The following is a 14,457-nucleotide window of genomic DNA, read 5'->3' on the forward strand; positions in this document are numbered from 1 at the left end:
TTTGGCTGTGAGAAAGATTGTTCACTGGTCCTCCATCCACGTGCTGAACGATCTTTCCATTTCTTTGATTTCTTTCAGCCTCGTTGTTATTGACTTTGTAGTACTTGAGCTTATTCCAGCCATAGATGTTTCTTTTTTGTGCATTTCCTGTCATGATCTGCAATGTGGATTATTCCCTTATTCCTGCTGCTCAGGAAATACTACATATTCTCTTGATTCTTTCAAAATATTTGATTATCTCAAGCTTCTCTTCAATATTGAAGCTTTCCTTCTGCATGCACTATTTTTCTTTTTTGAATCAAGATGCTTAAACATTCTTGGGATGTTGAATGAGTGTGTTTTTATGTAGAAAAATTCCTAAGTGCAAAAGAATAGCAAAACACAATCTTGCAGGATACCACATGTTGAACCAAGGTAGCTGGTAGACGTTGAGGTCTCTGTGTGTTGGCATTTTGTGTATTCCTACAGGGCTCAGTTAGCTGGTTGCAGTTTACTGTGTTCACCTGGTGTTTCTGGCTGAGTAAATCATGTATAAGCAAGTGCAAAATTTGTGTTATGCTTAAATTGTTCCCTAATATTTCAATTGCATTGGAATGACGCTGGTTTTCAAAACAAGCATTATAGCATAATTGACTGCATCATCAACTTTCAAATGGCCAGGAAAATATTACTAATTAACATACGCAGTAATTCAATAAATTCCTGCCCTCATGGGGCTTGCATTTTAGTGAATTTCAAATGTTGACATAATTAAAACCCAGCTTCAAATTATGAGATCTAAAATAATCTAAAAGTACGTCTTATATGCAAAAAACTTAGGCTACTTAAAACTCATTTAAAGTCGGTTGTTGCATATTGAATTTTAAAATAAATGCTACATTTTAAAAGACAGTCTAAAGTCTTGAAAACCAAAATGCAAACAAACTTGTTTTTTAGAACTTCCATCAAACACCAAAAGCAAACAGACAAATAAACCCCCAAACATTATGTGTCATTGGAGTACCACATTACACAGTAATGTGTCTGTATCCTTCTGGTTGTATAAATGCAAAAACGACATGTGGAATGATCTTCACTTAATCTTAAGGGTGGTTATTCTTGTATGGTGGGACACTGCTTTTTTCTTTGCACATATCTGTATTGTTTGCTTACTTTATTTTTTATTTATTTATTTTTTTGGCTGTGTTGGGTCTTCATTGCTGCGCAAGGGCTTTCTCTAGTTGTGGCGAACAGCAGGGCCTATTCTTCCTTGCAGTGCATGGGCTTCTCATTGCGGTGGCTTCTCTCGTTGCAGAGCACGGGCTCTAGGTGTGCAGGCTTCAGTAGTTGTGGCACGTGGTCCCTAGAGTGCGCGGGCTTCAGTAGTTTGGCACTCAGGCTCTAGGGCACAGGGCTTCAGTAGTTGTAGCACGTGGGCTCAGTAGTTGTGGCTTGTGGGCTCTAGAATGCAGGCTCAGTAGTTGTGGTGCATGGGCTTAGTTGCTTCGCAGCATGTGGGATCTTCCTGGACCAGGGATCGAACCCATGTCCCCTGCGCTGGCAGGTGGATTCTTAACCACTGCACCACCCACCAGAGAAGTACCTGCTTCCTTTATAATACTCTTACAAAACCAAAAGGTGGTTTTATATTAATTTGAGAATTTTTAAATACAAAAATTTCAGAGAATAAAAATCCATGAATCCAACAACCAGAATTAACAAATATCGTGATATTTTTGAATCCTTTTAAAATAAAAAAATTTTTCACAAAAAATTGAAGATCACCACGGATTGCTCTCCAGTATCATTCCCCACCCATCCATTCACTCTATATAATTGTATTTTTCTTTCCTGTCCATATAGAATAATTTTAAAAATTCCAATTAAAAATGAAATGCTAGATTAGAAATATATCTTATAAGGTGGGGTTTTGTTCAGATTCACTCTTAAATTTTTGTTTTGATGAATAATTTTAAACATATTCCAAAACAGAGAAAATAATATATAATGAATCCCTGTATACCCATTACCAAGATTCAACAATTGTCAAGATTTTGCCACATGGAGTTTCTGAAATCAAAAACAAAAAATTGTGACCTACTGTTCAACCTACAGTTTGTTCAGTCAATAAACAAACACCTACTCAGGAAGACAGGGAGAACTAAGATGAGCTGTGCTCTTATTATGTGCCAGACACTGGCTCTTGCCTATGCTGACCCACTTAGGAGTCACAACAACTCTGCAACCCAAATAGTATTATCAGCATTGTTCAGAATGGAAAATGAGGCTCAGAGAGATGAAAGTTCTTCTATAGGCTCAGCTGCTATAGACCATTTTCTAGACCATAAATCCCTCCTCCCCCGCCAATTTCAGAGTGTGTGTGTGACAGTCACTAGAGGTTATTCTGCTGAAAAGCACAAAATGAGAAGATCTCACTTTGGGTCTGTATGAATTGATCCCTGAATTCTCTGGGCTGGAGGAGGATCCAGCATTGTTACAGGAACTTTAAGTCAGCAACTTTTGGTTATTTATTTAATTTATAAAATAACCGGTTGTAAATTTCACTTTAAGACATTTTTGTCTAACTACTTAGATAAAAGAGAGAAATATTTTCCCCTTTCCTTTAAAAAAAAAATCACATTAATGACTCAATATACTCTTGTAAATTCTTACTTATTCTCTATAGCTTATAATCCCAGCTGACCAACACCCATAATTACAAAAAAAAGATTTCAATCGCAATTTGCAGGCTTGCAAATCTATCCTGGATATTTTCCAAAGCTGTTTCAAAACTTCTTGCCTGTCATGTCGCTATGTGTTGTTATGCTCACACACTACAGCAAATGCTTCATAACCATTCTTGATCTTTCCTGGGGACTGTTTCAAAATAAGCAGACGTGAATGCTCCAGTGTGTCAACGCTATTAGTCAGTCTTGTGATAAGAAGCATGGGATTTGGGCTTCCCATGACACATTTTTATTTAATAACATAGAATATCACCATTTAGAAACCCAGGATGCACAATGATTCAGCTATTCTGAGAGACTGATGAGATTAAAGAAACTCAATTATCAAATGTCTCCCAGTTTATATGTATAAAATTTTAGGACAGATAACATCTTACTCTAGATTTCACTTAATATTTGTATCCCAAACTCTTCAAAAGACAAACCCAGTCTCCCAGAGAAGGAAAGAGGCTTAAAGATCATCTGGGATCAGCCAGACCTCTTTATTTTGCAAATGTGGAAGGAGATCCAATTTTTGTTTTGTTTATATTTTGTTTCAAGTAGTTCTTATTTGGTTTTCTCTTGCCATAAAGAACAATGCCAAGTTCCTGTACTGTCACACCAGGGATATGTTCATGCAACAGTCCTTGGTATTAAAAATAACAGAAAAGAAAATAGCCACTAAACTTTAGTATGAACAGAGAGCAATAATTTTTTTAAGGCTGCCATAAAACTCAATTGCAGTGTGCAAGCTTGCAAATTGAAAATACCTAACCACAAAAGTTGGAGTGAAACGTCAGGAAGGAAGGCTGTCATATTCTAGAAGTTTAGAAAATCAAATTCGGTTATGTAGAAAAGTGGGTTTCTAATTCTACCTTTCCATTTATTTACATATAGAACTTTTTGCAAAATATCTCCTGACTAAAACAATTTTTTTTTTGGCCATAGTCCTATTACTGTATTTGATTCTGTGCCTTTAATCTTTTCTTAAAATACAGACCCTCAAAATGTATCATACCTCTGTAACCGACCTTGGTGAGGAGGTAATTTAGTGGTTTTCAAACGTCTTTTTCTTTCCTTCCTTCCCTTTTTTTTTCAGGGGCATTCCCCAAATAGAGTAAACAGGTCAGCGTGACCTTGGATGAGGTAGCTTTCTCGGTCCCCAACTCAGCGTGAAACCCTGCCCCTAGTCAGACCCTTTGCAGAAGGAAACTTTCCGCCGCTGCCCGACTTCCCCAAGGCCAACCTAAAGATATCAGGGCCCCCAGAAGCAGCTTTTCTCCCTCGAAAATCCGGCCTTTTGGGGGGACTCCAAGGTGCCCGGGGCAAGAGTGGGACCAACAGCAGAGGTGGGAGGAAGATTCACCTCTATGCGAGGACGACCCGAGCGCCCAGGGCCCGCGCGCCGACCCGCAGCAGCGATCCCCCCACGACCGCCAAGCTCGAGCGGCGCCCCGCGGACCCGGGGCTAGCCGCTGGCTCGAGCGGGGCTGGAGCCCGGCGGCGGAGCGGCGCGCGCAGTAGCACCGGCGGCGAAGCACCGGCGCTGCCGGGGGTCTGCGGCAAGCGGCCCCCACCCGGGGGCGGGGCCAGTACAGAGGCCTCGCCCGGCGAGCGGCCCCGGCGTTGCCAGGTGTGAGGGTGCGGACGGCGGCGGGAGAGAGGCGGCCGAGGCGCCCGGCTCCCTCCTTACCTGGCCTTCCCCGGCCCCGCGCTGAGCTCTGGCCTCGCGCCCGGAGAAGTTTCCCAGCCGAGCGCGCCGGGCCCTGGCAGCCGGCGCGAAGCCCCCGGCGCCCGGCTCGCGCTCTCCTGGCCGACCCCGGGCAGGCGCCCGCATCCGTGCCCGGGCGCTCGGTGACCGCAGCCCGGCTCCGGAGCGGCGCGGCGGTGCAGGCGGGGGCTGGGCACAGGCGCGCGCCCCAGGGGCGGCGGGGGTGGCGGCGGCCGCGGGCGCGCGGGGCCCGGGCAGCCCCAGCCCTCTGGGAGTCGCCGGACTGCTGATCAACTTAGCGATCGCGGCGGACCAAAGTTTGCGAAGATGGGTTTCCCGAAGTGAACACCAATCACAGTTATAAAATGAACCTTGTATTATTCGCTGTTATCCTAGGCAGTGAGACATGGGGTTGACTCCTGGGATGGAAAGCAGCTGTACGTCTGCCCTCTCGCTACCTCACACCCAACCCCACCTCCCCGCACTGTAAACAAAAAGAGGTGAAATTACCTGAGAGGGGATGGGAATATCTGGGTGTATAGGACAGAGAACGTTTAATATCTTGATTCAAATCAATGAACGTCTGAATAAAGCAAATGTATAAAGAGCATGGATGATCACAGAAGGAAAAAAAATTAAATACAGATGATAAAAAAGTTCAAATCAGTGATGAGCCAGTGCATGCAACTTAAGGCAAAAATCAAATGCATATTTTCCTCTTATGAAGTTAGTGAAGTTTTCTTTGGTTTTGGTGGTCAAACCCTATGGTGGTTGGTGAGGGAACAGTGAAATACAACTTACTCGAGGGTTTCCATCTCCTCCCCTCTCTCCGCACCCTCATTCGTGTTATATAACTGTGTTGGTGACAGTGATTCCAGGAACAAAATATTTACTGAGTAATCAGTGTCTCTTTTGGTCCCCAGAATAACAGTTAAAGTAATATAAATGGTAAAATTAACCTCCTTTAATTGTTACTGGGACTGAGGGCCAAAAATTAACCATATTCCTACAGCCCGTGCGCAGCTAGAAACCGCTTGTCTTCCAGGCTTTTGCTCTTACTCTTCATTCTAGGGATTGACTCAGAGATGTTGGAAATCCAGTTTAAACTGGATATGGCTGGGGAAGTGAGAAGGTCATGAGCCTTGACATCAGATGTATTCTGGGTTTAGATTTTACTTCTTATTTAGTGTTGTACATTACAATGTTTTTAAGGATTATATTCATGGTCATTTTTAATTTAAAAACTCAGAAGCAGCAGAAGCAGAAGGTCATTTTTAATTTAAAAACTCAGAAGCAGCAGAAGTGCTTGTGTGATAGATTGTAAGGTGGCTTCATTATTCCCACTGCTTCCTGGGTTTCATGCCTTGGTTGGATCCCCTCCCCTTGAGTACATTTGGGACCTGTGACTTGCTTGTAAACAATAAATACAGCACAGGTGATGGATGCCACTCCTGTAACTACATTACTCTACAAAAGACTTGGTCTTGGTAGCACACTCTCTCTAGAGACTGTCCGTTTTGGCTTGATGAAGTAAGCGTCCATGCTGGGGAAGTCCACGGGGCATGGGGCTGTAGGTGGCCTCTAGGACCAGCCTCTCACCAACAGCCATTAAGAAGCCAGGGCCCTCGGGTTCTACAAGCACAGGGAAATGAATTCTGTTGACCATCTAAGTGACCTTAGAAATGTTCTTCCCCAGTCAAGCCTCCAGATGAGAATGCAGAACAGAGGACACCTTAATTTTGGCTTCGTGAAACCCTAAGCAGAGGACCCAGTGAAGCCATGCCTGGACTCCTGACCCAGCAAAATTGTGAGGTAGTAATTGTGTGTTATTTTAAGCCATTAAATTTGTAGTAACTAATACAACTTGTATGTGTGTTTCAGGTATTCAACATATTAGTACACACAGTGTAGTTCCTTCTTTGATAAACTTTGTGTTAAATATTGCTGTCCTGATGCCTTCTGTTTTTTCTCTTTTACTCCTTCACATACATGTCCCTGCCTAATCTTCACTGCAAAGTCTTCATGAGACAAAAACTAATGAAGTGGTGCCCTATGGATTGCCACAGGTCGAGGGCTCTCTGGGACTTCCAACTGCATTTCTTTTTTTTTTTTTTTTTGTGGTACGTGGGCCTCTCACTGTTGTGGCCTCTCCCACCGCGGAGCACAGGCACCGGACACGCAGGCTCAGCAGCCATGGCTCACGGGCTCAGCCGCTCCACGGCATGTGGGATCTTCCCGGACTGGGGCACGAACCCGCGTCCCCTGCATCGGCAGGCGGACTCCCAACCACTGCACCACCAGGGAAGCCCCCAACTGCATTTCTGCTTCAAAGATTGTGTATCTGAGATCCATAGCCTTCATCCCTGCAGGTCCTTTGGGATAGTCTCTTGACTAAACCTCTGTGGCAGGACAGAAACACAGTCAACTCAGGTTGTACAACTCAAGTTGCAACTGCAATGTGAAGAATACTTATGGTAAAGATCTAGGAGCAATTAAGTACTAAACTAGGTCTCATTTAATCTAGTGTACTTGCTTGTTAATTGCCTCTACTTCCAGGTATGAATTCAGCCAGGCTTGCTCACTAACCCCTTCCTTCCTTCCTTTCTTCTTTTTTACCTTCTTTCTTTCTTTCTTCTGTGTTTCTTTCATTTTTTAACCCCTATATAATTCTCCATAGTTCTATTTCTCTATATCACTCATTTTCATTTATTTATTTATTATTTATTTAAAAGTATAGTTGCTGTACAATATTGCATGAGTTATAGGTGCACAATATAGTGATTCACAATTTTTAAGGTTATACTCCATTTATAGTTATTGTAAAATATTGGCTATATTCCCTGTGTTATACAATATATCCTTGTAGCTTATTTTGTACCTAATAGTTTGTACCTCATAATACCCTACCCTTATATTGCCCCTCACCCCTTCCCTCTCCCCATTGGTAACCACTAGTTTGTTCTCTATATCTGTGAATCTGCTTATTTTTTGTTATATTCACTAGTTTGTTTTATTTTTTTAGATTCCACATTTAGTGATATCATACAGTATTTGTCTTTCTCTGTCTGACTTATTTCACTTAGCATAATGCCCTCTAAGTCCATCCACATTGCTGTAAATGGCAACACTTCATTTTTTTTAATGGTGAGTAGTATTCTATTGTATATATATGCCATTTCTTCTTCTTTATCCATTCATCTGTTGATGGACACTTAGGTTGCTTCCATATCTTGTCAATTGTAAATAATGCTGCTATGAACATTGTGGTGCATGTATCTTTTTGAATTAGTGTTTTTGGTTTTTTTGGATGCGTACCCAGGAGCGGAATGCTGGGTCATACGGTAGTTCTATTTCTAGTTTTTTGAGAAACCTCCATAGTATTTTCCATAGTGGCTGCACCAGTTTACATTCCCACCAACAGTGTAGGAGGGTTCCCTTTTCTCCACATCCTTGCCAACATTTGTTATTTATATTCTTTTTAATGATAGGTGGGAGGTGATATCTCATTGAGGTTTTGATTTGCATTTCCCTGATGATTACTTGAAAGCTTTTGCACAGCAAAGCAAACCAACAAGGAAATGAAAAGACAATGTACTGAATGGGAGAAAATATATGCAAATGATATGACTGATAAGGGGTTAATATCCAACATATATAAACAGCTCATTCAACTCAACATAAAAAATCAAACAACCCGGTGAAGAAATGGGGCAGAAAAACTAACTAGACATATTTCCAAAGAGGAAGTGCAGATGGCCAATAGGTACATGAAAAGATGCCTTCATTTTCTTTTTATTAACATAAATTTTTATTATACCAGTAACATATTAATGTAATATCATATATTAGTGTATATTGTGTGACATCAAACTTCATTTGTCAGCTATCTTTTTTAGACCAAAAACTAACTTGGAACTCATTACTTTTTTCATATATATATAAAATATATATGATATATATGATTATATATATATCTGTATGAAATACATATGTATATAATTATTCTTTTAAACTACTTCATGCTATTATGATATTATTAGTGTATCACAATGTATTCATCCCTTTAACTATTTAGATTATTTCTGGGGCTTCCCTGGTGGCGCAGTGGTTAAGAATCCACTTGCCAATACAGGGGACACAGGTTTGAGCCCTGGTCCAGGAAGATCCCACATGCCACGGAGCAACTAAGCTCGTGTGCCACAACTACTGAGCCCGTGTGCCACAACTACTGAGCCTGCGCTCTAGAGCCTGTGCTCCATAACAAGAGAAACCACTGCAATGAGAAGCCCACGCACTGCAACGAAGAGTAGCCCCCACTCTCCGCAACTAGAGAAAGCCCGTGCGCAGCAACGAAGACCCAATGCAGCCAAAAATAAATAAATAAAATAAATAAATTTTAAAAAAAAGAACTATTTAGATTATTTCTGATGTTCTGATATAAGCAAATGCTGAGTGCATGATTCCTTTGGCACATGTATGACGATCTCCCTAATGTAGATTAAATACCAGAAGTGAAACTCTGGGTATGTCCATTTTATTTTTATTTTTTATTTTTTGTATTGAGGTGTAATTTACATACATTATATTAATTTCAGGTGTACAACGTAATGATTTAATATTTGTATGTGTTGTGAAATGATCACCCCAATAAGGCTAGTTAACATCTGTCACCATACAGAGTCACAGAATTTTGTTTTCTTGTGATGAGAACTTTTAAAATCTACTCTCTTAACAGCTTTCAAATATGCAGTACAGTATTATTACCTGTAGTTGACATGCTGAACATTACGGCGTATATCCATTTTTTTTCTTTTTTTTTTTTTTTTTTTGGTACACGGGCCTCTCACTGTTGTGGCCTCTCCCGTTGCGGAGCACAGGCTCCGGATGCGCAGGCTCAGCAGCCATGGCTCATGGGCCTAGCCGCTCCGCGGCATGTGGGATCTTCCCAGACCGGGGCACGAACCCATGTCCCCTGCATCAGCAGGCGGACTCTCAACCACTGCGCCACCAGGGAAGGCCCCCATTTTAATTTTATTAACTACTGACTAATTGTTCTCCAAAGTGTCTGTGCAGCCCACACTCCTACCAGCTGTGCAGGAGAGAGCTCCTTTCTGCACAGGCCCCACTGACACTTGATATCACCCACTTTAACATTTTTGCTCTAGCTCTCATATTTCTTTTCTCCTTTTTCTCATCCTCTTCATTCTCCTCCTTTTCTCTTCTCTCCCTCTCTTATTTTCCCTGGCTCTTGTTCTCTTTCTCTTGGTTTCCTTTGCTCTTTTGTTTCCTCATCCTCTTTTGGTTTCTTTATTCATAATTTTTTAATTTTGAAAATTTAATTTATAATCTGATTTATTACTTAATGAAGATCACGAAAATATCCTCCAGCAAATGTACATTTACAAAATTATTGTCAAAGGTTGCAGTGTTTTCTACATCATTGTTCCACCATACTTTTAAAAATTGAGGTAAAATACCCATAACATAAAATTAACCATTGTTAAGTGTACAGTTCAGTGGCAGTTAGTACATTGACAGTGTTATGCAACCACCATCTCTATCAAATTCTGAAATATTTTCATAATCCCAAAAGAAATGGGTATGGGTACCCCATATTCATAAAGCAGTTACTCCCCAATTCTCCCTTCTCCTAGCCCCTGACAGCCACTAATCTGATTTTTTCTCTATGGATTTACCTATCTGAATATTTCATATAAATGATTCATACAACATGTGACCTTGTATATCTGGTTTCTTTTACTTTGAATGTTTTTGAGGTTAATCCATGGTGTAGCATGTATCAGTACTTCATTCTTTTTTAATGGCTGAATAATGCTCTATTGAATGGATATGCCACACTTTGTTTATCCATTAACCAGTTGATGAACATTTAGGTAATTTCCATCTCTTGACTAGTGTGACTAGTGCTGCGATGAATATTTGTGTATAAATTTTTGTTTGAATATCTGTTTTCAGTTCTTTTGGGTCTCTACTTAGGAGAGGAATTATTGGGTCATATGGTAATTCTATGTTTAACTTCTTGAGAAACTGCCAATCTGCTTTCCATAACACCTGTACCATTTTACATTCCTACCAGCAGAGGACGAGTGTTCCTGTTTCTCTACCTTCCTGATGACACTAGCTATTTCTTGTCTTTTTTTTTTGTTTTGATTGTAGCTATCCTAGCAGGTATAAAGTGGTATCTTGTTGTTTTGATTTGCATTTCCCAATGACTAATATGTTGAGCACCTCTTCATGTGTTTGTTGGACATTTGTATATGTTCTTTGGAGAAATGTGTACAAGTGCTTTGCTTATTGTTTTTTATTATTATAATCCTTTTTAAAATTTATTTATTTATTTATTTATTTTTGGCTGCATTGGGTCTTCGTTGCTGAGGGTGGGCTTTCTTTAGTTGTGGTGCACGGGCTTCTCATTGTGGTGGCTTCTCTTGTTGCGGAGCACGGGCTCTAGGCTCACGGGCTTCAGTAGTTGTGGCTCACGGGCTCTACAGTGCAGGCTTAGTAGTTGTGGAGCACAGGCTTAGTTGCTCCGTGGCATGTGGGATCTTCCTGGACCAGGGCTCGAACCCGTATCCCCTGCATTGGCAGGCGGATTTGTAACCACTGCACCACCAGGGAAGCCCCATCCTTTGCTTATTTTTAAATTGGGTTGTTTGTCTTGTTGTTGTTGAGTTGTAAGGGCTCTTCATATATTCTGGATACTGGATGACTCCTATCAGATGTATGATTTTCAAATATTTTCACCCATTCTGTGTGTTGTCTTTTCACTTTCTTGATAGTGTCCTTTGATGCACACGTTTTTAATTTTGATGAAATTTATTTTTTCCTTTGCTGCTTGTGCTTTTGGGGCCATTGCTAGAGTCTATTGCGAAATGCAAGGTTACAAAGATTTACCCCTATGTTTTATTTCCAGAGTATTATGGTTTTAACTCTTACATTGTTGATGTATTTTGAGTAAATTTTTGCATATATTGTGAGATAGAGGCCCAACTTCATTCTTTTGCACATAGACATTCAGTTGTCCAGCATTATTTGTTGAAGAGTTTATTTTTTCCCATTGAGTGGTCTTGGCACCTTTGTTAAAATCAGTTGACCATAGACGTACGGGTAAATTTTTGGATTCTCAAGTCTATTCCGTTGATCTTTATGTCAATACCACATACTGTTTTGATTACTAATAAATTTCTTTTCTGGTAAGTGTTAAAATCAGGAGGTGTAGGTCTTCCAATTTTGTCCTTTTTCAAGTTATTTTTGGCTATTTGGGCTCCATTGAAATTCCATTTGAATTTTATGAACATCGTTTCCATTTCTGCAGAAAGGTCATTGAGGTTTTGATTGGGATTATAATGAATCTGTACATCACTTTGTAGTATTGCCATCTTAACAATGTTAAGTCTTCCAATATATGAACATGGGATATTTTTCATTTATTTAGGTCTTCATTAATTTCTTTCAGCAACGTTTTATAGTTTTCAGTGTACAAATCTTGTACTTTCTTGGTTAAATTTATTCCTAACTCTTTTGCTTTCACTCTCCATCTATCCTTTTTCTTTTTCAGTTTTTGTTGTTGTTGTTTTGTCTCAGAAGCTGAACATTTCTCCTATTTAAATACCAAGTCCAGTGAATGGTCAGGAGCATTATTCCTAATAGCCAAGAAGTGGAAACAACCCAAATGTCCATCAACTGATGAATGGGTAAACAAAATTTGGTATATCCATACAATGGAATATTGTTCAGCCATAAAAAGGAATGAAGTGCTGATACATGAAATAACATGGATGAAACTTGAAACCATTATGCTAAGAAGCCAAACACAAAAGGCCACATATTTGCCTTTCCTTTTTGGAGCAATGAAATGATCTGGAATTAGATAATGGTGATTCAACATTGTGAATATGGTAAAAAACCACTGACCTGTACGTTTTAGGAGGGTAAATGTTATGGTATGTGAACTATATCACAATAAAAAAGTCAAAATAAGTTAAAAAAAGAAAAAGCGCATTACACAGCTTTAGGTCAAAGCACTTCTTAGAGTTGTCTAGACTCTACCTCCTTACTCTTCCTGCAATCTTCTCATAGAAAATCTTTGAGCCTCTCTTTTCTGTGCACATGGCAGAATCAAAGCTGTCAGAACTGCTTCCAGAACTGAAAGTGCCAGTGTTTTTTGGTGGATAGGATCCCAGCAGGCCTTAGGGCAGCAGGACCTGGGCTGGTGATTTGGCAGGGGAATTAGGAAACCTCTTGAGGTGCAGTCCAGCAGAGTACCTGTCTTGGCTAGATCTCCATCAGCACCCAAGAAAAACCTGTCATCTCTGTTGCTGTCCGCAATAAGTGCTATGTGGTGTGTCTGTGTTGTTCTTTAGTTTGTTTTTGGCTTTTTTCCTCTGCTTTCCCAAAGCTTTGTGGGTTGTCTCCATTTGAACATGCTCTTAGAGTCAGTCCCTTGAGAGATTGGAGAGCTCCCAGGTTTTAGGTGAAGGTCACGTCTTGGGGAAGAAGTTTGCACCTTTATCCACCCAGAAGACCTTAGTCTTTGTTTAACAGCGGGAATAGCTGCTTGGAGTAGATTGGGGGATCTCTGAGGCATTCAAAATTCTTACGAGTTTAGCGAACACTGATATTCGGAGAGCCTCTGGTTAGTTTAGAATTTCACTGCTTCTGAACATCCACCTTGAGATATTTCCCGAAAGATGGACCATGAACTTCTGTGTGAGGCCCAGACAGTTTTCAAAGTTTCAGTCCTCATCCCAGGATATATCCTTATATTACGTAGGGCAGAAGGCAGAAGATTTAGGTTAGGATAGAGAACTGAATGTTTTGGAAACAATAATACCTAAATTTTTACATCATCAAAAGTAGAGCCTCATTGTTCTTAAATAAATTTTGTTCTGAACAAGACCTAAATTCAAGAAATTCAGTATGTAGCTAAACCACAGTTATTTTTCAAATGGTAAATAAAGCTGATTGATATAAAAATTACAGTTAGATCTAGGCAATATCGTTATGGAGCTGATTAAAGAAAGGTAAACACTGATGTATAAACAAATGAGCAATAACTGACTATGAAATATTCCCATTCCACCTGATAAATAAAAAAGTATTTGTAGTCAATTATATCTCAATAAAAATTAATTGTAAAGTAAATAAAAATGGGGAAGATTACAAATGAAGAATAACCAATAATAAAGAAATTTATTTAAATATTCACTCATCAAAGATGCAATTCAAATATGCAAGTGTACAATTAAACTCTTTTTATAATATCAAGACCATTCAAAGAGAATATTCTTCTGTGCATCCTATAAAGAGGGTGTTGCCACATGAGTAGTTGTAACTGGAACACAAATCTTAATGTCTGGTCCATGTAAGCAGCTGTTCTCTCTTAGGAAATGGGATGGAGAGCTAACTGTTATCCAACAGCTACTTCTCTACTTTGTGTAAAAGAGGTTCTTAGAAAAAACATGAAGGTCAGCATTTGAGATCCAAGTCAGCATTTGTGACGAGGCCTCACTCTACTCCATCAGAAAAACTCAGCCACAGCCAACCTTTGAGGCCAAGAACCAAATGAGTGGGGTGACCCTGCCATTTATGGGACCTGGGAGGGGCTGAGGTTTTCTTGGCTTGGTTCATGGTAGGGGGCAGAGACCAGAGTTACCCTTTTCTCTCTGTGCTCCTCAAATCACTTCATTGGTTGCAGATCCATTCATTCAACAGATAATTATGAAGTGCCACCATGTGCCAGGCACAGTTAGTTCCGGGCACAAATGGGTGCAAAGCCTTCATTATGGCTCTATGGTACCTAGCCATATGTACCGGGAAAATATACTCAGGAAAAAAGTAGATTAGCCTTTAAATGTATTCTGCCTACATCTCATATTTTTAAATATGGGATTCAAGTGACTTGATATAGTTGCTTTAATGTGTGGGATTAGTGAATAGGACATGTCTCATTTTCTGCCTAATAGGTAATAGTTGGAATTGAGGCACAATGCAAAGAGAAAAATATATTATGTAAAAGTA

General features: G+C 40.1%; 1 long non-coding RNA gene across 1 annotated transcript in view; it reads left to right on the plus strand.

Annotated features, from left to right (window-relative positions):
• Nucleotides 1-14,457, plus strand: part of LOC307195610 — a 102,103-nt gene that overhangs the window by 38,121 nt on the left and 49,525 nt on the right. Inside the window, exon 3 of the long non-coding RNA XR_013830893.1 lies at nucleotides 6,113-6,228. This is a non-coding gene — a long non-coding RNA (uncharacterized lncRNA). The remainder of the gene's footprint in view (nucleotides 1-6,112; nucleotides 6,229-14,457) is intronic.

Source organism: Stenella coeruleoalba (genome assembly GCF_951394435.1).
Source record: "Stenella coeruleoalba genome assembly, chromosome: 12".
Classification (NCBI taxonomy): domain Eukaryota; kingdom Metazoa; phylum Chordata; class Mammalia; order Artiodactyla; family Delphinidae; genus Stenella; species Stenella coeruleoalba.